We start from the raw sequence: 27,681 nt of genomic DNA on the forward strand, positions 1-27,681 counted from the left end.
AAGCAATCATGTTCTTGTTGAATATATACATTAACCCTCAGGTACAGAGGTTTAATCCCCATTGTCTTCATCTATGTATTTACAGTAACCCTCAGATTCCTGGCTTCACCTCCTTCTTGAAACTCTTTCTTCTCTTCACTTCTGAAATATCATATTCTAGTGTTTTCTGTCTACCACACTGGCACTCTTTCTTAGGTTTCTTGGCTGACTTTTCTCCTTGTCCTAATCTCTAACTGGCCAGAGGTTTTCTTCTTTCTATGCTTTTGTCTAGGTAATATCCTCCAGCTCAGGACTTCGAATACTATCTACATGATGATGAACACCATATTTATATATTTACCCGAGACTTCTCTCCTGGAAGCAGATTCAAATATGCAACTGCCCAGTTGACATATCCACCTGGATGTCCAATAGGCATCTCAAGTTCGGAATAGTCAAAACAGAACTCTTAATTCACCCCATTCAATCCCAAACGTGTTTTTCTCACAGTCATACCCATCTTTGGAAAATTACACCTTCATCTACTTAATTGCTTAAACCAAAAACCTAGGAATCATTCTTCTTTTCTCTTTTCTCTTCATCTTCTTTGTCTAATCTATCAGCAAGCCTTTTCTCCATCTCCAAATGTCCCATTTCTAGTTCTCCTACATTATTACCAGCCTGCTAGTAAGAGATTCCATCTTCTCTAACTTGAGCTATTTCAGGTTATGTCTGACCTGGTTTTCTTGCTTCCATCTTTCCTTACTAAAATCCATTTTGCAAGTTAGAGTAACTTTTCAACACTTAAACCAGAGCATATCACTGGCCTACTTACTACACTTTAATGGCTTATGATTGAATTTAAAATAAATCCCAAATCCTTAACCTGTCTCATATGGTCCCTGTTTCTTCTCTATCTCACCTCTAACTACTTGACCTCACTCACTAAGCTCCAATCCCTCTGACCTTCTTTCTGTGAGCCTAACATGCTAAACTTACTCCCTCCTGTACTCTCAGCTTGGAAAGGTTATCCCCATAGCTTCACAAGTTTTTCTCATCACTAAGATGTTGGTTTAGTTGTTACTTCCTTACAGAGGTCTTCTCTGAATCCCCAATCCAAATTAGTTCCCAAGACATTGTTTACCACATCCTCTGGATTTACTTAATTACTATCTGATGTCTTCTTGTTTGTTTCTTTATTGTCTATTCTTAGCATTGGGCTGATTGTTTCAGGAGAGCAAGATCTATATTTTTATTTTATAACCCCTTTGTTTTCTCAATCTTCACAATGCCTCCCATATCATAATTCTGTAATACATTTTGAAGTATGCATGAATGGTTCAGGCTTCTCTCTGTTCTAGTCTGACCCATTTTCTCTTCATGGCTTCATGACTTTCTTGGCTTCTCTCTTCCACATTGTAGGTGCACTAGAGAAACTCATGAAGTATAGATCCAATGCCTTGAAATATCTCATTTTATCTCTCTTTTTCTCTTTTAAGCCAAATTCTAAATTCTGGTGGAGAGGATGCTTATTCATCCAACTTGGATCAGGAAGTACTCTGATCTAATGAACCATGCTAAATTTACTCCAGGAGTGTATAGTTACAGACATATGGTACACACTCCAGGAGTGTGTAGTTATAGACATATGGTACAAATATGGGTGATGGAGACCAACGACTATGGATGTGAAGTGTCAAGGGAGGGAGATTCTGATAAAGCGTTCCTTATAAATAGGGTAGACATTCCAAAAATGTCTTTGTGACCCAGGCTAAGTTCCTTTATGGCTCATGTTTTTGTGCCTGTTGTTTCATCTGTCTGGCATGCCCGTGTTTGACACACAGCTCCCTCTCCAACTATGTCACCACAGCCTTGTCTGCCCTTAATGATTGAGTTCTCACATATTCACTAGGTCTTATTTGTGTAATTTGCTCCTATATCTGGGCTCCCTTTGTAAGTTGTATTTACCCATATCAAAAGACCAATGGCTTCTCTATAGAATTTTATTAACATGTCTATCTTCCCAACTAAACGTATAGCTTTTCAAGGCTATGGATCATGGCATAATTTTGCATATCCATGACTGAACAGAGTGGAAGTCCCTAATTAGTACAATTTTTTCACATGTGAAAGAGCAAGTAGGCAGGCAGAAAATTACATTCTGTATAAGTTGGGTAGCAGTGAATGGAACAGTAGCACCAAGGAGGAAGAGTAAGAGAGGGCTAGAAAAAGCTTTTATGTATGCAAAGATTTAGTAATCATGACATTGGGAACAGAGATTTCATGGGTAGAGAAAAAATAAGCTGTATTTGGTGACAGAAGGAAGGGGCGTATTGGGGATGTGAAAATCTTTTGCTGCCTATCAATTCTCTGTCAACATCTCCCCAAAACATCTCAGAGAAAAAATACCAGAAATGTGATTGATCTATAAAAAGTGCATGATATCAGTAATATAAATCGAGAGTCATGTCATTGTTTTATCTGTACAAATAATTCTAAATTATCAAATTATATATGCAACATTGTCCTCATATTTGCCGAAGGTGAGTTTTTCCTACTGACAGGGGACAAACTAAACCATCTGAATGTCTACGAAAGATACATTAGAACAAAAATAAATAAATAAATGTTAACTAAAATAAGTAATGGAATAAAAAATCCATTTTTTTGGATTCATCAAAGAAAAAGTTGAAAAGAGTATGACCCTCATCCACACCAGGTCCACAAGGTCCAGCCTTTTAATGGCATTGGCATTGTGTTCAAGGAAACCCCAGTCAGACTATGTGGGTTTAAATCTAGCTGTGACATTTTCTGGATGTGAACCTGGATAATTTTTTTAACCTCTCTAAGCCTCTTATCTGTAAAATTAGGTTTTTGAGAAAATTAATTGAGAAAAATTTATACAAAGCTGTATTAGTCTTTTAGGTTGCAAAAAAACTCAACAAAGTTTAGCCTAATTCAAAAAAGAAAAGAAAAGCAAAGATACTGACTTATATAATGGGAAGTCCAAGTAGAGCCAGAACCAGGGACTTGAACAATATTACCCAGGTTTGTCTGTGGGCTTAAACCTCAGGTAGCCTCTTTCTATGTTTACAAAAAGAGGGATGCTGGCAGTCTCCAACTTGTATTCTTCCATCTCATAGTCCAAAGGGAACTGAGATGCTCTCTATTATTTTCCAGAAAGATTCTGATTAGCCCAGGTCACATGCTTGCTTCTATACTAATCACTATACCCTGAGGAATACAGAAGAGCCAGTTGCATAGTCTTGTATGTATCTCTAGGAATGGGTGGAACATCATAATTGACAGTCCCACCAGTCCCACATGGAGACAGAAAAGATGATTCCCTGAAGGAAGGGATAAGGGTAGACAAAAGCATAGTGTGTATCACTTAATAAATTGCCTTATCTATGAGAAAAAGGGCTTGTAAAGGAGGATGTATATCAAATAGGCAAAAAATGCTACCATTCTTTCTCCTCCTCTTCTTCTCCCCTCTCTCTCCTCTTCTTTCTTCCATCTCTTCTCCAAAGTTTTCTCTTGAACTGTTTGAGTCAAACTGCATTTTATTTCAAAATCATTTTAACGTTGCATCTCTCTGGGGCAAAGATTTGATAACTGAAATCCTGGCCGAAACTTTACAGTGACTCTAGTTATGAAGTTAGCTGGTGTGATAAGCCTCTGTGGTGCATTATCATCTTTGTGTTGGGCAAATAGAAATTGAGTTGTAGATGCCAAATGAGTTAAGTTTAATAAATATAATTCCTTCACAAGGAAGTCGTAGTGTTAATATTTACAAATATTCCTGCTTGAATGCCACAGCTAGGTGGTAAAACATTAAAATAATTTTTCTTTTAAAACCGTTAGAGATTATTGGGTCTAAAAGATAAAAATAAGCAAAGTGGAAGCAGATTTTGCTTTCTTCCTTACTGGTCCAACAGCATGCTGTCTGAATTGAGCTGGGCACCTTGCAGGTTGACCCTAACTGGTAGAGTATTAAATGATAACTCTTCCAATTGAGCAGTAACTCTCCTTTGTGCACACTTAAACCTGTCATGTTACATCTTTGTATTATGAGAATATGTGATAATAGTATTAAAACTTTTTCCTTGCAAAGTATTTTTCAGGACAAATTATCATGTCTTTTAAACATTAGCTCACTAAACTTCACAAAATCCCTTTGAGGTAGGTTTAAAAAAAATTTTTTTCTTGTTTTTCCATCTTCAGTGAAGTCTACATTTTCTCCCAAACTTGAAGTACATTGTTTCCATTGTTTGTAGATATTTTCTGAATGCAATACACCTAAAATAAGCCTTTTAATAAAATAAGGTGTTAGATGTGGAATTATCTCTTCTGTTAGATGTAGGCGTGTTCTGGGTATTTTGAATAATCAGCATGAAGTTTTTTCAGATATTTCAAGAGAAAATAGTGGTAGCTAATACGCAGAGGAATTCTAACCTTAGATTTACGCATGTGATTGGGTGGGATTGGGGTTGGTGGAGGTACAAACGTGTTTGTATAAAACCAGGCAAGCATGCTGATTTCTCCCTCTGTACCTCCTCCTTAATAAGGCAGATACTGGCAACCATAGGGAAGGACCTCAAAACTGAGGCTATGCCAGTAAGAATGACATAGTGCAAACTTTGTCTTGGTTCAGGTAAGGAGCCAAAAAAGAACAGGATTACCTCATTTTCTTATATAGGTAATCTTCACAAAACTTTATCTGTCAGGGTTTCTGCAGATAAAACCTCCCTGGAACAAAGTTATGATATGCAGTATTTTAATATGGGGATAGTATCAATCTAAAAATGTAGCACGAAGATAAACGTAAAATTCTGACATTTTAAAAGCATATGATACAGACAATGATAAAGAAACAATCTAGACTAATTAGGAATGCACTTGACTGGGAGACATGAGATGGGTAGACCTGGCTCCCACCTCTTCCACCTGGAGTTAGTCCAGGCTTATACCTGAGGCTGTTCTCTATCTGCAAAATAATTGACTGGCTGCCATGATCTGAAGGTCTACTCTGGCTCCGACATGGACTGGAAAGTACCATTGGCCAAGTGATTTAGTCTATCCTCTGCTTTCTTATTTGTAAAATGAGAGCAATAACTGCCTTGAGTGCCTCACATCATTATTGTACGATTACATGGGATTATGCATATGAAAGCCCTTTACAAAACAGAAATCCATTCAAATATGTTACCAGTATTATTAATGATGAGTAAAACAGGTAATTATTCAGTGGAACTGGATACTAGTTTTATAATGTCTAAGAAATCTATCATTGTGAGTCATCATTTGGAAATTCATCATATGGAGTATAAGCAACATTATATCATTATAGCTGTACCCATTCATTCTTCAATTTTTCCTTAGTATTTTCTAATCCTCTGCTCACTCTACTACTCATTCCTTCACTTCTCCTCCAGTTACCTGATAAATATTCATCCATTCATTTTTTAAGGCAATACGTATTGGGCCTTTAATACTTGCCAGGTGGTACATCCTTTTATACATTTTGCACCCATATAAAGTTTTATGTGTGGTTGCTTACTCTCTGCATAGTGCTTTGCCACATTCGCGCGCTCAGATTTCTACTGTCCTTCCAATTTTCAGCAGTCAGTGCTTTTGTGCTTAAGCTGTTCTCAACTGAGGCTATCTGTTTCTTTTTCCCTTTCATGGACTTGCCCTTAATTTATTTTTGACTTTAATTCCTTATACATTTGTTTCTTATAGCTCATTAAGTGGATCAGAAAATATTCACTGAGCATCTCTAAAAGGCTAGGAACAGCACTGAATGCTGAGATGAGACTCCGTAGAGAGCCTCCTGTATAGTCACAGAGATGGGTAAGAAAACTCTGATTCACAGCAGAACAGAACTGGTCTTTGACAGAGGTGTAATATAATGGAAGCACAGTGAGATTCAACTCAATCAGACACATAGATAAAGAGAGGAGCCCTGAAAGCACAAATGTATGAGCTAAGGTTTGAAGGATGACTAGTATTTGGCTAAACAAATATGATGGTAAAGTTATTCTAGGAAGTAGCAGATGAAGGCAAAGAAGGGTGTAATTCCTTTGAAGGAACTACAAGTAGATTGGTATAGGTGGGGAAAAAATGTGTTCTATGTGTGGGGAAAATAGGATATGAGTTTCTGGGTGCAAAAACAGCCAGCTTCTTGCTGTGTCCTCACATGGTCTTTTCCCTGGGCACCTGCAGAGAGAGAAAGAAGGAGGGAGCGTTCTTGTGTCTCTTATTATTAAGGATATTATAAGGATATCGGTCCTACCAGATTAGGGCTCCAGCCTTATGACCTAATTTAACCTTAATTACCTTTTCTTTTTTTGAGGAAGACTAGCCCTGAGCTAACTACTGCCAGTCCTCCTCTTTTTGCCAAGGAAGCCTGGCTCTGAGCTCACATCCGTGCCCATCTTCCTCTAATTTATATGTGGGATGCCTACCACAGCATGGCGTGCCGAGCGGTGCCATGTCTGCACCCGGGATCCGAACCGGCGAACCCCGGGCCGCTGAGAAGCGGAACGTGCGAACTTAACCACTGCGCCACCAGGCCGGCCCCCTAACTTTAATTACCTTTTTAAACACCCTTTTTCCAAATATAGTCACATTGCGGGGTTCGGGCTTCAATATATGAATTTAGGGGGACACAATTCAGTCATTAACAGAAGATGAAATTAATAGCTCCAAATAAATTGAAATGATGTATTATAGTCATTTCCCTATCCGTTATAAAATTCATGCGGCTGTACTCTGCTCTGCCACATTCAAAAGGGAAGAGAATTCTAAAAGCAAAGCTTCTTATCAGAAAATCTTTTTTTATCAAATTGAGGTCCCGATATCTGGAGGCCCTTGGCTGCCTGTTGAGAAGACTTAGAGCCATACTGGGAGAAAGAAACTGTCAGAATTTCCTTTGCCACAACTCTCCTCTACTTAATGAGTTCTTTTCTTCTGAATTTTTTTCTCCACTAAAAAGAGAGGTATTTCCTAGATTATGACACTCACTCATCTGTTCTGAGCAGTGTTATGCATGGCAGTCACCACACTGTTAAGCACACCAAAACTTTAAAGCTAGCTGACAGGGGCAAACAAACTTTTGCACACACTGTCAGCTCAAGCTCACACCTTCTATGAGATTTGTATAATTCACAAAGCACTTTCACCGATGTTATCATTTGAAGGTCAAACTATTCCTGCGAGATACGTAGAGAGAAAGATCCCCATTTTTACAAAGAATAAAGAGCATTCCTAGTTAGTGAGGCAAAATTCAAACCCAGTTTTTCTAATTACAACCCCCTTCTTAGAACTCACTTATCCTTGTTCTACTGGTACCCTTTCATTCACAGGCTTGTTGCTTCCTCAATTTCTTTAAACTTTCTACTCAACTCTAAAAAGAAATAGATCACAGGGAAAACAAATATCAGAGTTTTTTTTAATTATATTTATTCCAAAAATAATTGTCATTTCTTTTCTAGAAGAAAAGGAGATTACTAAAATTGAGATCCAGAATTCAATCAGTCTTCAAGGAGGATTAATATTCTCTGCCCTACTTTATCTATAGTAATCTTTGTAAAAGTTCAACCTTATGAAAATCTTCTGCTTAAAATATTTCTATTTTGGGGCCAGCCCGGTGGCACAGCGGTTAAGTGCACACGTTCCACTTCCACAGCCTGGGGTTCGCAGGTACTGTGGTAGGCATCCCACATATAAAGTAGAGGAAGATGGGCATGGGTGTTAGCTCAGGGCCAGTCTTCCTCAGCGAGAAGAGGAGGATTGGCAGCAGTTAGCTCAAGGCCAATCTTCCTCAAAAAAATAAATAAATAAACGTCTATTTTTACCCTATGTCTACATCTAGCATAATAGTCATTGTTATTAGAATGCTGAACAAGACATGACTTTGTCTACCTCTCAAGTGTTGCCATTCTTGTGCTGCAGCTTGATGCTCTTCTTCAAAGTCAACTTGCTTTTTCATGTCCCAACACCTATTCATCTTTCAAGAATCAATTCCAATATCACCCTCATTTGAGAAGTTTATCCTTGGGTTCCACAAGATAAGTTGAATTGTGTTTTCCTCCCTACCCAATTAACAATTAATTATTTGTTTATTACTGTTAATTTTTTTCACTTCTCTCTCTCTCACTATGTGAAAGTCCCAAGAGGCCAGGCACTCTGTTCTATGTATTTTTGTATTCCAGCACCTTACTGTAGGTACTTCATAAACGTTTGTTAAGCCAATGAATGAATGAACTAACACATTGATGCAGATTGGGTATGTAGAGGCAACACACAGTCAAGATGTAAAAAAGCAGGCTTTTGAATCAGATCTAGATGTGAATGCTGCTTCTGATGCTGATTAGCTAATAATAACCATGGGAAAATTACCTTATCTTTCTCAGTTTCAACATGTATAGTTGGGGTATGTTAGGGATCCTAAGATGCTTAGTACAGTGCCTAGCACATTAAGTATTCAACCTATGTGAGGCACCATTTTAATTTTAATGATAATACATTTTATTGAGAGAATAGCTCATGGGGTACAGTTGGTATATAGCAACTCCAAACAAAAGGGATGGACCAAAACCACGCCTCTCGAACTGAGAGGAGGAAGTTTCACATGGCGCACCGTATTACAATCCTTTGGGCATCGGCTATCACAGCAGACAACCCAGGCTTTATGATGGATGAGGCGGCAGCAGAAGGTCCTCAAGTGAAGCCAAGCAGCAAATGGAGCTGGTTTTGTAAAAAAAGAGCTATTAATCAGCTCTAATCCAGAGCAAAGTGTGATCCCTGTGAGACTGCATTGCAGCCGCTGGTCACCTAATGAGTTTTGTAGCTACAAATGCCCACAAAGCTTGTGATCACAGCTAGTTTAATTCCTTTTAATACAAAGTATACAGAATATTTATTAAGTTGAATTCTCCCCATGATTAATCATCCTCCACCCCTTCACCAACAAAAAACAGTTATTAAGTGCCTATCTGGGGGGCTGTGTAGACAACTGTGCCCTTTATTAGGGCGTGAGATAGGCTTAGAAAGAAAATTCAACACCTCAGAAAGGATATGCAGACATTCCATCGTGTTTGTCTTTTCTCATCTCTATTTTACAAGATTAAAACTGCTGCTAGCAATGATGAACAGAGTCTTTTGTATTGTTTAAATCTCAGCTTCGTAAATACAACAAAACTTCAATACAATTTGTAATAATTCGTGACATGATTGTAGCTGGACTGGTTTTTAACAAACTTTAGCATTTTACTCTTAAAGAAAGTATTTGCTAGCAAATTAACACTGTAGACCAAAGATCAGATTGGCAATTGGACGTATTTGAGAGCCTATTCACCAAAGGCAATTTAAAATACTCATGTATGGTGCGCAGTGAGGGCCAATCAGTCCCATTACCGTTCACTCAGTGTCAGAATCTTTGATGACTCTCTTCCATGTGGAAACACTATTAGGCAAACACATCAAGTTAATATTCCACCTTGGGAGAAAAAAACCCCAAAACCACAATTATACACCCAGAACACAAGAAATAATATTTTACATTTAGAGGTTATCAGGAAAAAAATTCCAAAATTAGAAGAAATACTTCTAAATTATTTGTAGCAGAGAGATATTTTACGCTACAGATGATGTGCAAACCAAAAAGAAGAAAACAACAAAAAAGAAATTTAATTTCTTGACCTGCTTTAAATAAACTCCCATCCTATTAAAACTGTGAAAAATGGCTGTTTAGTTATTATTGGAAGCAACATCTAAGAAGTTTTCATGCCCTCCCCATCAGGGAAAGGGTCACTAACTGCAATCTCGCATGTAGTCATTTTTCCAAGCAGGTAGACAGCCCCTGACCTGAGGTAGCTCTGTCCTTCAGTGTCCAGTGTGGCATACAGATGGACTAGCCTGGCCTGGGGCTCACTTTCCTGAAGGCTAATTGGGTATTGCAAAGTCTAGCTCAATTTTCCAAAGGCCAGAGTGGGGCCTGGGCCCTGGGGTTCACTTCACCCACAAGTCCTCCCCTTTCCTTGTCCGGGGAAGTAGCTGCCCGACTATTTCTCCTGTGTATGTCTGTGCATGTGCATGTGTGTTTGTGGCCAGGGGCTGGCAGAGCCCGTCTATTAACTTCTTTGGTGCCCTAAGACCAGAACAACTCTTGCCTTCAGACAGCATTTCTCCCCAGGCTCTTATGCAGCCTGGCTACAGGCTTAATGCTTTAAACTTGGCGTGGGCAGGGGGAACTGGGTGAGGTGGAGGGAAAAACATGAACATATAGAGAGAGTCAAGCCAGGTTGCCTTGTCAGCCGTATTTCCTATCATGTCTCAGAAGTAAGTGAAAAGACAGTGATAAGTTTTGAGATAAGGCTTTAATAACTGGAATAAATTAGAAATCACTGAGTGGTTTTTAAAAAGTCAAAAGGACAGTAATAAATCAAGCTTAGAGTGAGAAGGGGGAGCAAAGGAAAGTTAATTCTGATTTGAAACTCATCTGAAGCCTCTAAAATTGCCAGTCTAAATGCTATTTTTCTTTTCTTAATCTCCTTTAAATAGAGGTTACTCTATAATATAAGGAACCAGTCTTCACAATGTTTCTTTGGAAATGAAAATCTTACCCTGGAGTCTTCTCCATATTTTTTTTTTGTGTGTGTGTGAGGAAGATTAGCCATGAGTGAACATCTGTTGCCAATCTTCCTCTTTTTGCTTGAGGAAGATTGTTTCTGAGCTAACATCTGTGCCAATCTTCCTCTGTTTTGTATGTGGGACACCTCCATAGCGTGGCTTGATTGCAGTATGCAGGTCTGCACCCAGGATCCAAACCTGCAAACCCTGGGCCACTGAAGTGGAGCACGCAAACTCAATCACTATATCACCCAGCCAGCTCCTCCTCTCTGTGTTTTAAAGGACTCCTCTGGGAGGAGGAGTTGCTGAGTAAGCCTGACTCTGCTATACTCAATCTTATTTCAATCAGAGCAACTCCACTTCGATATTTTCTATATTGGACTTCCCAGTAAATTGCTTTTTGAAGAAAGGATTCTCTGTACAAAAGAGAAAAAAAAGTATATAAAAAACTACTATAGGATATCAGAGAAATGACTTATGATAGAATGAAAGGTAGAGGCTACTACACTTTTTAAAAATCTACAAAGCTAAAAATATCCTTCATCATATGAAAGGACTAAGACGAAATTAGTAACATTAGCTATCAAGGGTCTTATTAACACTATCAAAGGATCTATATTTGTGGTACTGTCACAGCATAATATTTCAAAGTCAAGCATTTTTTAAATAAGTAATTCAAAGCTATCTCTGTAGGTAAAAATTTCAGTATTCAAAGATTTTAGAGGAGAATGGGTTTGAGTTATTATTCCTTTTACATATCCAAGTATATTTTTCTATACCCTATTTGTCTTTTCCTGTGATGATTTCTTTAAGAAGATAAGTATTTTATTTACAAGCTACGATGTTCACATCTAAGTAACACCTCAACATCCAATTATTACTTTTCATCTGTAAAAAAAAATCATCTGTGGCACCAGAAGCAGCTCTGTTTGAAGCCCTATTTTCCCACCTAATGTGTTGGATGATTTCTCTGAACCTCAGTTTCTTCACCTGTGAACTGAAGTTAAAGATAACTTGTAACATGGAATGCCAGGTACTTTTCTAAGCACATAGTATTCATTAATCTAATTCTCACACAAACCTATCGGGTGGTTGCTCTTATTGTCACCATCTTTCAGTTGAGGAACCTGGAGCCCAGGGCAGTTAAGTGCCTCGTCCAACGTCCCATAGGAGATGAACGGTAAAGCTGGGATTCCAACTCAAGCAGTCTGACTCCAAAGCTACACACTTAACAACCACCTTATATTGTTTCTCTGGGGAGCCAAGTCCAGTCATTAGGACCACCGAGTCTTTGCTCTTTACCCCTAGCTCAATCACTTTTCTAATCATTCATCCTACAGATATTTATTTGCATCTATTATGTATCGATTACAACGAAGACATAGCTGGGAATATAAGCAGAAAAATGGTTCCTCTCATGATGCTTAGGTGTAGAAGGGGGAAACAAAATAGTCAGACAAGATCTATATAATATGTCAGGTGATAAAAAGTGCTAAGCAGAAACACAACTGAGGAAAAGGGGATTGAGATGGTAGGAGGGGTTCCTATTAGAGAGGTTCATGAAGATAAAGCCTTTTATCTAGAAGGCTTTCCTGACAGGGTGATGTTTGAATAGAGATAGGAATAAAATGATCGAATCTTCTGGAGTAGGTATGAAGATTACAAGAGATAAGTACCTAAAGTACCCTAGACAGTGCCTGTCTCTTAAGACAGACTGGCTAAATTGTTCCTTCTTGTCTCCTTAGAGTTAAAAGAAACTGAGAGAGAAAAATTGGGCTCTGTGAGAAGACAAAGTGTTGATGGGAATCTTGTTTATTCAAACTTTCTTTTTTACAAACAAATAAAAATAAACACGATCAGAAGTCTCCAAATTCCCTTGAGCATTCAAATGTACAAAAGCAAATGCGTTGCAAACCGAGACAAGAAGTATAAGCCGTGTCAGTGTGTGTGTGTGAGAGAGAATGAGAAACAGAAAAACGGGGAAAGGAAAGAGGAAAAGTTGACGGGAGCATCAAAGATTTAAGCAGAAGGTGCTGACAGAGTTTTGAGCATTTCAGAGCATGAGGCATCTAATGTGCTAATAAATAATGTTTCTGGCAGATCAGAATTCAGGATTTTTGTGCCGAGATGGGAAGATGAGCATTTGACTGCTTCTGGATTTCATCTTGCTCAATTAATGCCATATATATCATATGGCACACTCAAATCCATAAATCACAGGTACAACTACCATTATTTTTTTAAATGGTGCCGCAACTATCATAATGCCATGTAGAGAAATTGAAGTTTCCTTTGGGAAGATTATGTGAACATTAAAATTTTATATCACTAACTGGAGAATAAACACGGAAATACAATAGCTCTAAACTTCCTTTTATCATATATAACTGAAACGATCATATCAAAGCATCTAACTTCCCTGAGTCCACATGGTGCATTTAGGGTGAATTCATTTCACAGTTTTGGTATTAAATTAATGTGAAATTTATATAAAAGTCCACCTGAAATTTAATACAGAATCCAGGTGCAGGGATTGTAAAATGGCAATTACTTTGGAGTTCTTGGCGTGGACAGGTGGATCAGATCAAATTAGTGTTACCTTATATTACACTGTTGCTGTTATTTAAACTTTGCAGCCACTTACTGATATTTGCGCGCATCGTATTTAATCTGTGAATACTTTGTCAATAGATACAATGCAGGGAAGTTTGAGTAATGGAAATTGATGGATGTAAACGTGCTTTTGTTTCTCTAATGGTTACAAAAGTTCTTTGTAGAAGGAAATAACGGAGGAAATTCTAATCTGGTAGACTGCCCATGGTTCCATTTACTTCGGGACTTGATTAAGCTTCTGGCTTCCCCAGCGGAGCTCCTTGCCAGTGCGTGGGGTACTGCCGGGGGACCGCGCCCTCTGAGCACCTCTTCCCTCTGCTCTTCCATCTTGTCCTTTTCTTCTCCCAACACTCTCAGCCTGGCTTTTGCAAACCTCTGCGTATCGTGTGTCCCAATTATCGCGGTCCTCCGAACTGCTGTTCAGATTAGTTTATCTAAGAAAGGAATTCCCCAAGTTTAAAGGCATGCAAAATTTCAGCTGCAGCATAAATCTTTCCAGTCTGACTTCATGCCATGGCTCTGTAAAATAGATCAAATTAGACCTGTAAAATTGGAAACTGTCGGAAGGAACAGTGTGACACGGCTTTCAGTGGCTGAAGCCTCTGTTCTCTATCTTCTCCCTAAATTTCTCCATAAAAAACACTCCTAAATTTGTTCTGGAAAGAGGTGGTAAATACTGTGTCAGTAAATAGTATTCTGCATATTCAGAGAATGTATTCATTTTTTTGAAGCACAGTATTATATTACTTACTAGGTTAAGAGCAAAACCAAATATTAATAATAAACACAGTCCCTCAAATCAAGCTCTTTAGAAGGGATAATCTTCTCTGAGAATAGACCCAGCTATATCTATTTCCAAAAGGCTAAATTACATGAAAATTTAAAGCAACATGTCTTTCTCATTAACAGAAAAAACATAATGGACGTGGCTGCTTTATTTTTAAACATATGTTTAATATAAATTTTAAATAATCATTTGGCTTTACATGAAGTGCGTATTTTAGTAACCAAGTAACATTAAAAAAAAAAGTGGCTTATAATATTGTGCATGATAAGGAGAATAATATTGTAACTGTGGAAATAACTTTTGATCAAAAATATTATCAAGACAGACTTTTCCATGAGTGTTGCATTCTATGTTCATACCCATTCTAGGTGTGGTATGATTTTTTTTCATTCCTTGTAAAATCTAAATACTAAATATAAATAACACCTACCACGCACATACCACATAGTTTACATCAAAACAGATGGATAGTTTCCGTTTCAGAAAGCCACATTTCTGATTTTAGAGCAGCCCCTATGGATCACTAATACATTTCAATCACATCTTACTCCTCAGAGGAAATTTATTGCACAGCCTGTCACAAAACTCAAAAGAGACAATTTGTTATTCTAAACAAGCATTCTTTCCTTTCAGTGGTGGCTTAAACCTACAAATTCGATTCAAGAAAAGTTTCTCTATTCTCCATTGATGTTCATTGTAATTTCTAAGGTGTAGCCGCAAGTCCAATAGGCTTTTGTTAAGGGAGATAGTGGGCAAGTCTATGAATTTGAGTGTTAAATATGAGGGGCTTTGTTGTATTTTCAGATCTCTGAATCACTTTCCAGATTCACTCCCAATCAGATAATATACCAATCAGGTTGCATTTTGAGGCGTCTACAATATATGGGAAAAGGAAAGTTCCCTGTGCCCAGTTACAATCTAATTGGGCCATCTCAAGCTATAAAATATACATGGCAAAATGTTATGAAGTGTTCAATGGTGTGATACAGTTGCAAAGGGCTAAGTGAAATCGCAGGAGTCAATAGGCTGCAAAAGTTGGCAGAGACTTCAGGACCCTTGATGAGTGGGCAAAGATTGAAGAGGCAGGAAGAGAAGAAAGAAATCTCAGGAGAAGAAAGAGACTGAGCTTTGGAGGAGTGGTGGACCTGGTTAAGAATGTTCTTCAGAAATGGAAGGGATTACCCTGACCAGAATTTAATGGAAAATAAACTTAGATTGTTTGAGAGGGAGTAGATAATAAAGGACTTTGATATCCTGGTAGTGAATGGATCTAGATTAGTGAACTTGTTGGAGTGAACTTTTGTAGCATTTCAACAGGTACGTGAGAACAATATGTGCGAAGTTTTGACACGATGAATTGGAATGGAAGGAAACTGAGGTCATCAGACCTCAAAGCAGATACAAGATAATTTTTTCTAATTTTCAGATAATAATTACGGCAAAGAATTAGCTGCCTGTGCAGAAATCAGTTAGAGAAGCCATCACAATCAAAGGAAGAGATGGTTATTCTGAACTAATAGTTACAGACTCTTGGAAGTGTTAGAAGATTTGTAGTTTATGAGACCAGCCTGAGAGGTGTACTACTTGTTTCCCAGCTGCGGCCCACTACTTCCTACTGTCACATTTAGGATCTGCAACCTGATGGAGCATTATTCTGCAGGAATGCACTTCTTCTTCCTTACTAACTAGGGCAATAATAGCACCTGATATTTACAGAGTGTTTTATGCCTACGACTTTGTGAAACGGTTAACTCTGTTTTAAAGACGAGACCAGAAGAAAGTGATTTGTCCAATCACATAATATGAGATAAGATGTGTATCACTTAATTCCAATTCTAGTCTTTGAGAGCTCTTATACTGCTACAAAAAATAGCCCTTGATGAACCAAAAGAAACTGTAAAATACGGAGCTCAATTAGGAAATGATTCCTGGGACTTGCTATTGGGTAGGTGACTGTCAGTTGCTATTCCTATGTTGACCTCTCAACCTGTCAGGTTAGGGATGAAGGTTGGTTGAATCTTTATCCTTTTGTTCACTCTCTCCTAGAGTAGATTTATGATCTTTATACCTTATACCTTCCCACTGTGTATTTATGGAAAATTCACCTATTTCCTCTTTGGTTTATGCTTAGAGAGAAACACAGTCGAATGGCCTCTCAAAGGGTCTAAAATTTGGCATCAATATGTGTTGTTTGCACACAGATTCTGTTTTCTAGGCAGAATGCCCAGTTTCATTTACATTTTTGTTTATTATTTGTTCAGTGTTCCACATGCTCTTCAGCCTGCTGCTTTGTGAATATGATCACATTTGGCTTGCTATTCTGTAAAAGGGACAGTGTTATTTTAAGACAAGGAATAGATCTATATCAGCAATGGGATAAAATTAGTAGTTCTGAGCCTTTTATGCTGTGCCATTCGTTTGCTTATGAGAACATTTCCTTTCTGCCGTGGGGTTACCCTGAGGAAAGGAGCCTTGCTCAGGTTCATACACAGTCTTGGCAATACCCTGGAATAACAAAACTATGGGAAAAATAAGAAAATTTTATGTATGGGGAAGGAAAACAATATACTAGTTATTTACCAGGCTTTAGTTCGAGTGATTTTTCAATAATTTCTTGGTAGTGGAGTTTGGGGCATGTGGTTTGTGTTCAGCTAACATGTTTCATAGCTATAAAGTGTTATCACTGTGTGTGTGCGTGTGTGTGTGTTCATGCGTGAGAGAGAGAGAAATTTTTCCTTTATTCTCCTTATTCTTTCCATGGCTGGATGTAAATTACCTAAATACAAATATGTGTTAAGTCCTAACTGAATAAGGAAAACACCTTGAAGTAGTCCCACTTAAAGTAAGGCGCCCTCCCTACCAATATGAATCACCAGAAGGAGGCACTGTTCTCTGGTGATTTGTTTCAATTTAATTTTATAAAAATTTTATTTCTCTGTTTATGACACTGTGAGAGATTCTAGTATGGATGCCAAGATGTGTAGAAGTTTAATCAGGGCAAAAGGAGAAAGGGAGTGACAGTCAGTGAGCTATCTCTAACAATAAATAGACTTTATTAAAGCAAGACACCCTGGGAAATAGAAAGTGACTTGTGCTTCTGTAGGGTAGTGGGGAATGGAGAGATGGCAGTGACAGATGAATCTGATAAGGTAGGCAAGGGCAAGGTAACATAGTGTATGCTGTTCAAAAGAATTCAGAAGTTATTCTGGTCAGTTCCATGTAGGGATGTGATGGACTGAATGTTTGTGTGTTCCCCTTCAAAATCATATATTAAAACCCTACCCCTCTAGAGATGGTATTAGGAGGTAGGGTGTGTGGGAGGTAATTTGGGTAAGATGAGTTATGAAGTTGGGGCCCTCACGAGTGGGATTAGTGCCCTTATGAGAGTCACGAGAGAGCTTGCTTCCTCTCTCTGCTCTAGCCATGTGAGGATACAGTGAGAAACTGGCAGTCTACAAGCCCTCACCAGAACTCGATCATACGGGCAACCTGATCTTGAACTTCCAGTCTCCAGAATTGTGAGAAATAAATATCTATCCTTATAAATCATCCAATCTATGGTACTCTGTTATAGCAGTATGAACTAAGACAGAAATTGGTACAAAGAAATGGGGATGTTGCTGTAACAAACACTAAAAATGTGGAAGCAGCTTTGGAACTGGGTAATGGGTAGAGGCTGGAAAGTGAGGTGCATGTTAGAAAAATCCTACATTGCTGTGAACAGATCTTTAATGGCAATTCTAGTGAGGACTCAGAAAGAAAAGAGGAGGGCTGGAGAGAAAGCCTCAATCTTCTTAGAGAATACCTAAGTAACCCTGAGCAGAGTGTTGGTAGAAATATGGAAAGTAAAGGCCATTTTGATGAGCTCTCAGACTGAAATGAGGAACATGTAGCTGGAAACTGGAGGAAAGGTGATCTTTGTTATTAAGTGGCAAAGAACTTTGCTGAATTGTGTTTTGTGAAAGGTAGCACTTTTGAGTGAAGACTAAGTGGATATTTAGCTCAGGAAATTTCTAAGCAAAGTTTTGAAGGTGGAGCTTGGCTTCTGACTGCTTATAATAAAATGCAGGAAGAGAGAAATGACTTAAAAATGGAATTGTTAAGCAAAAAGAAAGCAGAACTAAAAGATTCAGAAAATTTTCAGCCTATCCATATTGCAAAAAATAAGAAAGCATGTTCAGAAGAGAACACTAAAGGTGTGGCCAAGCATCTATTTGATGTGGAGATTGGTATGTGTGAGAACCACAGACTCAATCAGCCACCCAGCAGGAAAGTGCCAGTTTGAACTGAAGAGGAAGGAGACAGGAAGGAATGATGGAAGGCTATTGAACTTCTTGGATTTTATAGGACAGGATCATAAAGCTATTTGGCTCTGAACTTGCACTATTCTTCAAGACGGAGAAGAATGATCCTAAAGGCCATTCAGAGATCATCAGAGCTGGCTCCTTGATTTCAAAAGAGGGGGCAATCACCTTGCTTTCAGCTGGCCAGATGGCTTCTACCCAAAACCTTGGGGGCGGGGCCACCTGGCAGAGCTCTGGGGATGCAGAGCTGCTGGGGCGGGACCACCACCCCAGTGGTCCCAGAAGGTCGAGCCTCGAGCCAAAGATGATTATTCCTGAGACTTAAGGTCTACTATAGTTTGCCCAGCTAGGTTTTGGACTTGCTTGGGACCTGTCACCCCTTGCTTCTTTCCTGTTTCTCCTTTTTGGAATGAGAATATCTATTCTATGCCCATCCTACCATTGTATTTTGGAAGAACATAACTTGTTTGGTTTCACAGGTTCACAGCTGAAGAGGAACTTTGCCTCAGGATGAATGTTACCTCCAGTCTTACCCAAACCTGGTTTAGATGCTATTTAGGTGAGACTTTGGACATTAGGCTTTAGAGTTGATGTTGGAATGAGTCAAGAGTTTGGAGATTATTGGGATGGAATGAGTGTATTTGCATGTGAGAAGGATGTGAATTTTGGGGGACCAGGGGCAGAATGTTATGCATTAAATGTTTGTGTCCCCCCAAAATTCATATGTTGAAACCCTACCTTCCAATGTGATGGTTTTAGAAGGTGGGGTCTTTGGGAGGTAATTAGGCTTGGATGAGGGCATGAGGGTGAAGCCCTCATGAATGGGATTAGTGCATATGAGTCATCAGAGAGCTGGCTTCCTCAAGCTGACCATGCTGGCACCCTGATCTTGAACTTCCATCCTTCAGAACCGTGAGTATAAATTTCTGTTTTCTAATCCTCCAAGTCTGTGGGACTTTGTTATAGGAGCCTGAACTAAGATGGGGGTAACCATTATTAAACTTCTTATTTGGACACACACCATGGTATTGTAGCTTCTGGCCTCTCTTCCCTTCCCCATACCCCATCAAATCTGAAATAATAGGTGGGAGTAGTAAATCAACTCCCCTAATCTTGTCTTTGTTGGCAGTCTCACAAAGTTTATAGGATGAGGGTACTAGTGTCTAATAGCTTCAATTTGGCTAGATTGTTTTTCTCATGTAACAAGATTTCAAAGTCCTGGATTCTTAGTCAATTTAGACCGTAGACCACAGGTAGTATCTTTCTTAACAAGACGTATTACCTTTTGTCTTTTCTTGAAGACTAGTTCACTCTAATGTGAATTTATCGCAGAAATTTTTTGATAAAATTGTTTACTGGAAGCATCACTAAGCAGCTAGCACATAACAACATTGTACTCTTTTTCCCCTTACTACTTAAGGCTACAGTCTTTGCTGGCGCATGATCTGCCTTCCAGAGTGCAGTAGGAATATTTTGAGCAAATGCTTTGCCATTTCTTTGTTTTTTTATTTATTTTTATTTTTTTTAAGGATTTTATTTTTTTCCTTTTTCTCCCCAAAGCCCCTCGGCACATAGTTGTACATTCTTCGTTGTGGGTCCCTCTAGTTGTGGTATGTGGGACGCCGCCTCAGCGTGGTCTGATGAGCAGTGCCATGTCCGTGCCCAGGATTCGAACCGACGAAACACTGGGCCGCCTGCAGCGGAGCGCGAGAACCTAACCACTCGGCCACGGGGCCAGCCCCTGCTTTGCCATTTCTTAACAAGAGTTATCAGGTTCCAAACTCCGTATCTAGGTCCTCTCCACCTACATTAAGTCAATGCTGCATTTGAGGTTGTGTTATTTATTGCATTCTACTCCTAGCTATCAAATTTTGGTAGTTAACACAACTAATAAACAAATATATGGAAAATTTTGGATTTTGTTAGTTTTCAAAGATATTTTTAAAAGAATGAAACATATCATCTTTCAAATTAGAAAAACTTTAAAAATTCAATGATAAGTAATAGCAAACATGGAGCGTAACTGGTGCTCTCACACATGCCTATTGGTAAAACCAGGCATTAGTTTAATTGAGCAGTAGAGATCAAAACTTACAATACATTTTTATATTGTAGTAACATTCATGAAGGCTACTTTGAGAAATAAAAAATAAAATGAAATGGTATGCATGATTTGTTTCCCATAGTTGCCAAAAACATGGAAGCAACTTGAATATTAAAATTAAAAAAAAATGGATGAGAAAATTAAGACGTATACACTCAATGGAATATTATGTAACTATTAAAATAATTATGAGGACTATGTTGCTACATGAAAAAGTACTCACAATTCAATGTAAAAAGTCAGGATATAAAATTCCATTTGTGCAGTAAGTGCAAACAAGTGAAGTAATGTATGAAAAATTATTGGGTGGGATTATAACAAAATGATTGTAGCTTTTCTATTGGGTGGTGAGATCATGTCATTCTCCTACAATTTCTGTTTTTTTGTCTGAGAAAAATACCTAAAGACTTATAGTTGATGAACTGACATGACTTACCTTTAAAACAGAATCAAATGAACCTATGTTGTTGAATAGATTAAAAGGGACATATTACTGCAAGCTGATCCATAAAGTTAGATGCTACCTACCATTCTGTTTGTGTTGGCCTTTATGTTACTAGCTGTCTTTACGCTTTTATCCCTCAATTGTTTTCTATAATTTATTTACTTAAACTCTTACACAAACTGCCAATAACTAATTTCTTAAAGAGAGGTTTAGCAAATTAATTCTTATTGAATCTCCTCTGAAAGTGTTCAGAATACAGTTTAAAATTGTTTCTTTCAGATATACACAAACATTCCACAATATGTCATAACTTCTTATAAAATGATTTTCCATTTTCTATTCTTATTTATTTTTCTTACATTGGGCTGCTTCCACTTCCTTAACTCTGCCAAACTATATCTGGGGTAGTTTAAATACTTTTTTTTTTATCATGTTCACAGAATAGCTTCTTGTATAGGTAATGGGGGAGAATGTTGATACAAATTTTATAGACAGAAGATCGAAAATAGAGACGATTTTAAAAGGCATGTTTAATACACACTTTAATAAAAAGAATGGTTGTAATTTTTTATGGTGAAGGTTATGTGCCGCACATTTTTTTCCCTTCCAATCATGTATCTCAAGATAATTTTTTCCTTTGAACGAATTATGTTACCTTTCTCAAAGGAAAATTGCTTTTTGAATTTATTTATTTAGTTATTTATTTTGGTGAGGAAGATTGGCCCTGAGCTAACATCTGTGCCAATCTTCCTCTATTTTTTGTCTGTGGGACATCACCACAGCATGGCTTGATGAGCTGTGGATAGGTCTGTGCCTGGGATCTGAACCTGCAAACCCTGGGCTGCCGAAGCAGAGCGTGCACACTTAACCACTATGCCACTGGGCTGGTCTCTGCTTTTAGAAATTTTGCATTATTTTCTAGCAGTTCTGATAGCTTCCTCAGAAATAACTACACTACTTGAATTCATTCACCATTCTCTCTCCTTTATGTTACATCTTACTAATTTCATCTGTCTTTTTCTTCTGCAACCTGGCAGAATTTCTCAAGTCTGTCTTCCAGCTACTGATGCTCCTTGTTACTTAGGTTTTTAGTTCATTTGTTTTGTTTTTAAATTTTCCTGCACTCCATTTACCTCTGTCACATCTATTTTCTCTTGACTGTGAGCTTCACATCTATAACTGCTTTTCTAATGATTTCTGCTCCTGGATTAGGATGTCAATTTCCTAAAATCTTCACCTGGTTTAGTAAACATCAATATTCCTCTGAATCTTTAGATACTGGCCTCCTTTAGTTGTTATGCAATAATTTTGCATGATCATTATGTGTGGTTTTTAAAAAACGTTCTTGGCTTCATAGAGACCATTACGGAATATGACACAGGCAGGCAACTAAAGTTAATAATTTCCTCTGTTCATCTGGTTGATGTGGACTCTTTTATCACTTAGGTGGTGATCACAACTACTCAGATATATAGCTTTTTGATGTCTACGCCTCCAAACCCCCAAACCAAAGTTTAACTCAAATCTGAGGGACAGACATGGGAACATCTTATAATTCGTTAGCCTGTTAGTTTGACATGAAACCAAAGAAAAAAAATATTTAAAAACACTACCCCCTCATTTAAAGTATTGCCACATTTTTTTTGTATGTCTGCTCCACCTGCATAATTTTCTCGTGGGGACTCCACTTCTAACATTGTAATGTGACATCACCAATATCCTCCCTTCCTACCCATCTCCCTTCAATGACATCACTTTTCTCCACCAAACCCTCAACTCAGTCCCACCTCCCCACCCCACCATATGCTTTTTATCAAATTATTTTGGGATATTAAGTCCCTGAACAGATATAGCAGGGAAAGGGAAATTTTAAGGGGTAAGAGAAAGATAGCACTCAAGAATTAGCACTCAAGAAACTGAAGGTTGATGGCTCACTTTCCTAGTTTATCCTTCCATCAGTTTTTTCTTTATTCAAAAAATATTTATTTAGCTCCTCTACATGCCAGCGACTGAGCTAAGTGGTGGAAATACAGTGGTAAAAAAACAAACAAATAAAAACTATGATTTCTATGTTCATGAACCTCATATTCTAGCAGAGAGATCAACATAAATCATCACCATCTATCTTTCTATTTCTCAGGATCTCTCTTTTATTTTTAATTATAAATTATGGTAAATATGATGAAGGGAAAGTATAGAGTACCATTAGAGAATCGAGTGTTATATAGATAATGGTGCAGAGAATGATTCTCTGGGTAAATGACATTTAAACTGAGGACTAAAGAATGATAAGGGATCAACCGTGTGATGAGTGTATGTGTGATGGTCAGGTGAGAACAAGGGTGGCACGACGCAGAGGGAACCCAGCCTGCTTCAGGTCTGTGAAACAGAAACCATGCAGTGAAGGAGACAGGAAGCATGATTTTCCCTACGAATAAATCTCAGACACATAGGTCACTATCATTTTTATTGCTGTTTTATTTTGTTCCTTTTATTTCAACAGGTAGATTATAGGTTCTTCTTTTTAGTGTTCTCATTAGCTTTCAACCTTTAACAGAATATTTATTTTTGTTGGCAGAATTTGCAGCAGGATTTTCTCATCTGCTGACATTTTAAGAAGAATCTAACAAGTGATCAAGCCTTCCCACCAGCAGCCTGGTAGCTAACAGGAACATGAGTATGACTACTGCAACTGTTAGCTTGCCTTGTCACCCTTCCATAGATTGGCCAGGACAGAGTCAACGACCCCAAATAGATTCAGACAGTTTACTACTCATGCCAAAGCAAAGTGAGATCAGCACAGTGCCAGCTCCCCATGTTCCTAGTCTCGTATTATGAAACCGAACCAGAAGTGTCAGGTGACAGAGGACACAGGCGAAGGGTCACTATGCCATTGTGAGCAGGCTCTAAGCCACAGTCAAGCAGTTTTATAAACTTACACAGAAGCCTGTAGCTGTACTCTAAGGGATGAGCAATGGTGGAAAGTCCTGTGCTCATGTGAAGGTAGGGAGATGGATGAGAATCAGCTTTGCAGCAGTCTTCCACAAGACTGGGATGAGAACCTGCCTCATGACAACTGCTAATGGGGCTTACCTCTCCTTGCTCCAAAAAGAGGTATAGGCCTCTCCACCAAGACTTGGGCTAGACTAGAGCCTTTGCAGAGGCACACAGAGCACCATGCACCATGGCAGAGAGTCATTTCCCTATAGAATCCCCAGTCTATTTGTAATTCTGCTCCAATATGTACCCGTGTCCTTTATAATCATTGAAAAAGTCTATAGAAATGACTTATAGAAAAATAGTGTAAACTAGTATGATACCAGATAAAATGCTAACTCACTCTCTCCAAATATCTATTTGCCTTTCTTTCTTTCCTATCTTCCTTTCTTCGTGGAGGCATTTGCCCAAAGTGTTTGTTATTCAAGATGATTATATTGGATCTTTGTGTTCTTGTTAGGGAGGTGGAAATAATACCTAAATGATTTTAAGGCTAGTGAGTAATATACAGGCAGTAAGTATAAAGGTTAGTACAGTTAACTATAGCCCAGAGAAGAGAGTGCTTGAGGGACTCAGGAAAGACTTCTGGAAAAATATGACATCAGGGCTAATATCTAAAGGAAGAGAATGAGTTCAACTTGTAGTTCCCAAGCTCTATTCTTGGCATGTAATGTGTTCAAAACTGTCAAATGAAGGGTAACTGTGGCCAGCATTGTGGCCGGAAATGAAAGCAAGAACAAGTCAGTATGGGGTCTTGTACAACAGTCTAACAGTCTAAGTATTTTAGATTTTGTCTTGAGGGTGACTTTATGGATAAAATTGGAAGGGTGAGATTACATTTGTGCGCTGGACAGATAGCTCTGGCTACAGGGAGTATAGATTTAACACCGCACTCTTCCCCTTAAAAGAAGCTAAATCAATCCAAAACAGAGCAAACAAAATGAGTAGATTCACAGTTTTTCAAAATGGAAATTGATGATCTTATTCTAAATTTATTTGGAAATGCAAAAGACCAAAAACAGTTAAGATAATCTTGAAGAAGAAGCAGCAAAGGTAGGAAGGCTTGTTTTTGTGAATACCAAGGTCTGTTGTAAGGGTAAATAATTAAGAGAATATGGAGTTGACTGAGGAACAGACAAATAGACTTATGCGACAAAATAAATAACACAGATAAGGACTCACATAGATATAGATACTTGATTTGTGCAAAAGTTAGCACTTCAGAGAATTGGGGAAAAGAATAGTCCATTTGATAAGAAGTGTTAGTCAATTGGATAGCTATATGGGGAAACAAATGACCTCTTCCTCATGCCTTCTTGGAAAGATTATTTCCATATAGATTTTAGATTTTAGTCATAAATGTGAAAGGAAAAACAAAGATAAAGATAATATAGAAGAATATTTTCATGACTATTGGTAGGAAATAGTTTGTTTAAATTAAAAATAAAAGCATTAATCATAAATTTGTTAAATTGACTACTTCAAAATTAAGTAAATCTTATCAAAACACACCATTTGAGAGAGTGAAAAAGCAGACTATCGAGTGGGAGAAGTATTTATATCATCTATAACTGAACCCCAAAATAATATAAAAGATTCCTACTGATCAATAAGGAAAAGACAGATAACCCAGCATGGAAAAAAAGGCAAGAGACTTGAACAAGTACTTCACAAGAGAATCTCCAGGGCCGATAGATTTTATAAGAAAGAGTTTGATATCATCAAGGTTCTGGATAGGAAAACAGAAGCCACATTTGTATTTGGGGTATGAAGGGCTTTAGTATAGGGAATTAGAAATTTATACAACCATTTAAAGAGCTGGAGAAGTAAAGCTCAGAGAATTCCCACTGTCTCTTAGTAAAGTGAGCAGTGCTCAAGAGCTCCTCAAGAACAAGGCTGCCATGGTGTCTTGCTTGGTTCAAGGTTGCCTGGCTGTGACCTCTGGAGAATACGACCTTTCCTTCCCTTCTTAGAATCATCTCTCAATGTCAGACTTCAGTCTAGAATCAGACAGACGGGAAGTTCTTGCATTGTAATCTCTGGCTTCTCCTCCATGTTACAGAAAATATCTTGGTAGGGATGCCAAGCTGACAACTGATAATTTAGGACAATGTCCAACCTCATTGGCATTTGAGGAAATAAAAAGTAAACCTGCAAACAGGTTTGCTACACACCTACCAGATGGCTAGAAATAAAAAAACTAGCAATCCTAAGTGTTGGTAAGGGTGTGAAGCAACAGCAATTCCAATACATTGTGAGTAGAAGTGTGAATTGGTAAAAGCCATTTGGCATTGTCTATAAAGTTGAGCATCTACACATATCATATGACTCATTCCACTTCTAAGTATATATCCAACAAAAGTGTGAAAACAGGCACCCAGGGCTATGTCCTATAATATCTACAGCTGTATTATTTTTAGTACGAACAAACTGGAGACAATCTCCAATAAATTGTAGAATGGCTAAATTGCGGTATACTCAAACCATAGACTACTATGTATAATAAAATAAGCAACCTATACCTATGTGTAGCAACAGGATGAATTTCACAAATGTTACGTTGTTTGAAAGAAACCAGAAAAAAGTATATATCTTATTATTTCATTTATATAATCTTTAAAAGTAGGCAAGGGTGAACTATGTGTTGGGAGTCAAGATACTGGTTATCCTCAGTGGGGAGCAAAGAGTAGTCATCAAAACAAGGAGGAGGAATACTCTGGTTACTGAAAATCCTCTGTTTCTTGGAAAAATTATTAAAATTGTAATAATTCAATGAATTGTACAATTATATTTTGATTGTTCCTCGTGTCTTATGCATCATAATAACAAAGATAAAAACATTACAAAAAGCAAAAATGCAAACAAACAAAACATAAAAATTAGAAAAAAATATCTCACCTGCAGAAAACAAACAAGGAAAGGATACAATTTATTATCGTTTTTCAAAATGTAACAGAAAGGAAAGAAACAAAATGTTCTTCCATGACTTGGTACAATTCCTAAATCTATCCAAACCACCACTGCCCAAATGTGGTACTGGAAATCTGGAGAAATTCTGAGAATTTTTCCTTATACTCTACAACTTGAAGAGAAGTGGGCTTGGGGAAAGTAGGCAGCTTGGAAGAAAATCAATGAAAACTACGCAAGTGCAGAAGCCCGTACTTACCATCGCTGCACACCAGAGGAGACAGAAAAGTATCACCCCGGCTCGCTGTTCCCTAGGGCTCCATTCTGAATTTGAGGAAAGGAAGAGAATACAGAAAGGAAAAGTCCAGTTAATGACCTAAAGGAAAGCTTGCAGGCTCTGAAAGGAAGATAAATATGCTTCTGAAGGTTATTTGTTCTTTTTGATGTAGAAAACCCCTAATAAAATGTATTTGAAGATATAGTAGAAAAAACAATTCCTTGATATGAGTTGAATTCATTTCTTAAAAGTTTATATAAAAGATAGAAATAATGAGATGTGTTCTGGCTCAGTCATTGAACCTCAAAGGTAAAGATTTTTTCAAGTTTGAAAGTGGAAGAAACAAGTCACCAGAAAAGACAGATCGGCTGGTCTCCAACATCCTCCCAGCGGCAGCCAGTATTAGAAGATAAGATATGTTAACCAGATCTTGAAGAAAAGAATATTATGTCCAGCTATTTTTCCATTCAACGAACAAATGTTTTTCAAACATGTTAAAAATTCAGGGAATATGATGAATTTTTGAGAGATGGCCAAAACTCTCATGATGTCTTCTTGAGAGAAAACCCAATGCCTGAATGATTAAATCTGGCAAATCAGAAGATGATTGGTGAGCTGGTAGCAAAAAGAGCA

This window comes from Equus quagga, chromosome 1 (assembly GCF_021613505.1).
Source record: "Equus quagga isolate Etosha38 chromosome 1, UCLA_HA_Equagga_1.0, whole genome shotgun sequence".
Taxonomy (NCBI): Eukaryota; Metazoa; Chordata; class Mammalia; order Perissodactyla; family Equidae; genus Equus; species Equus quagga.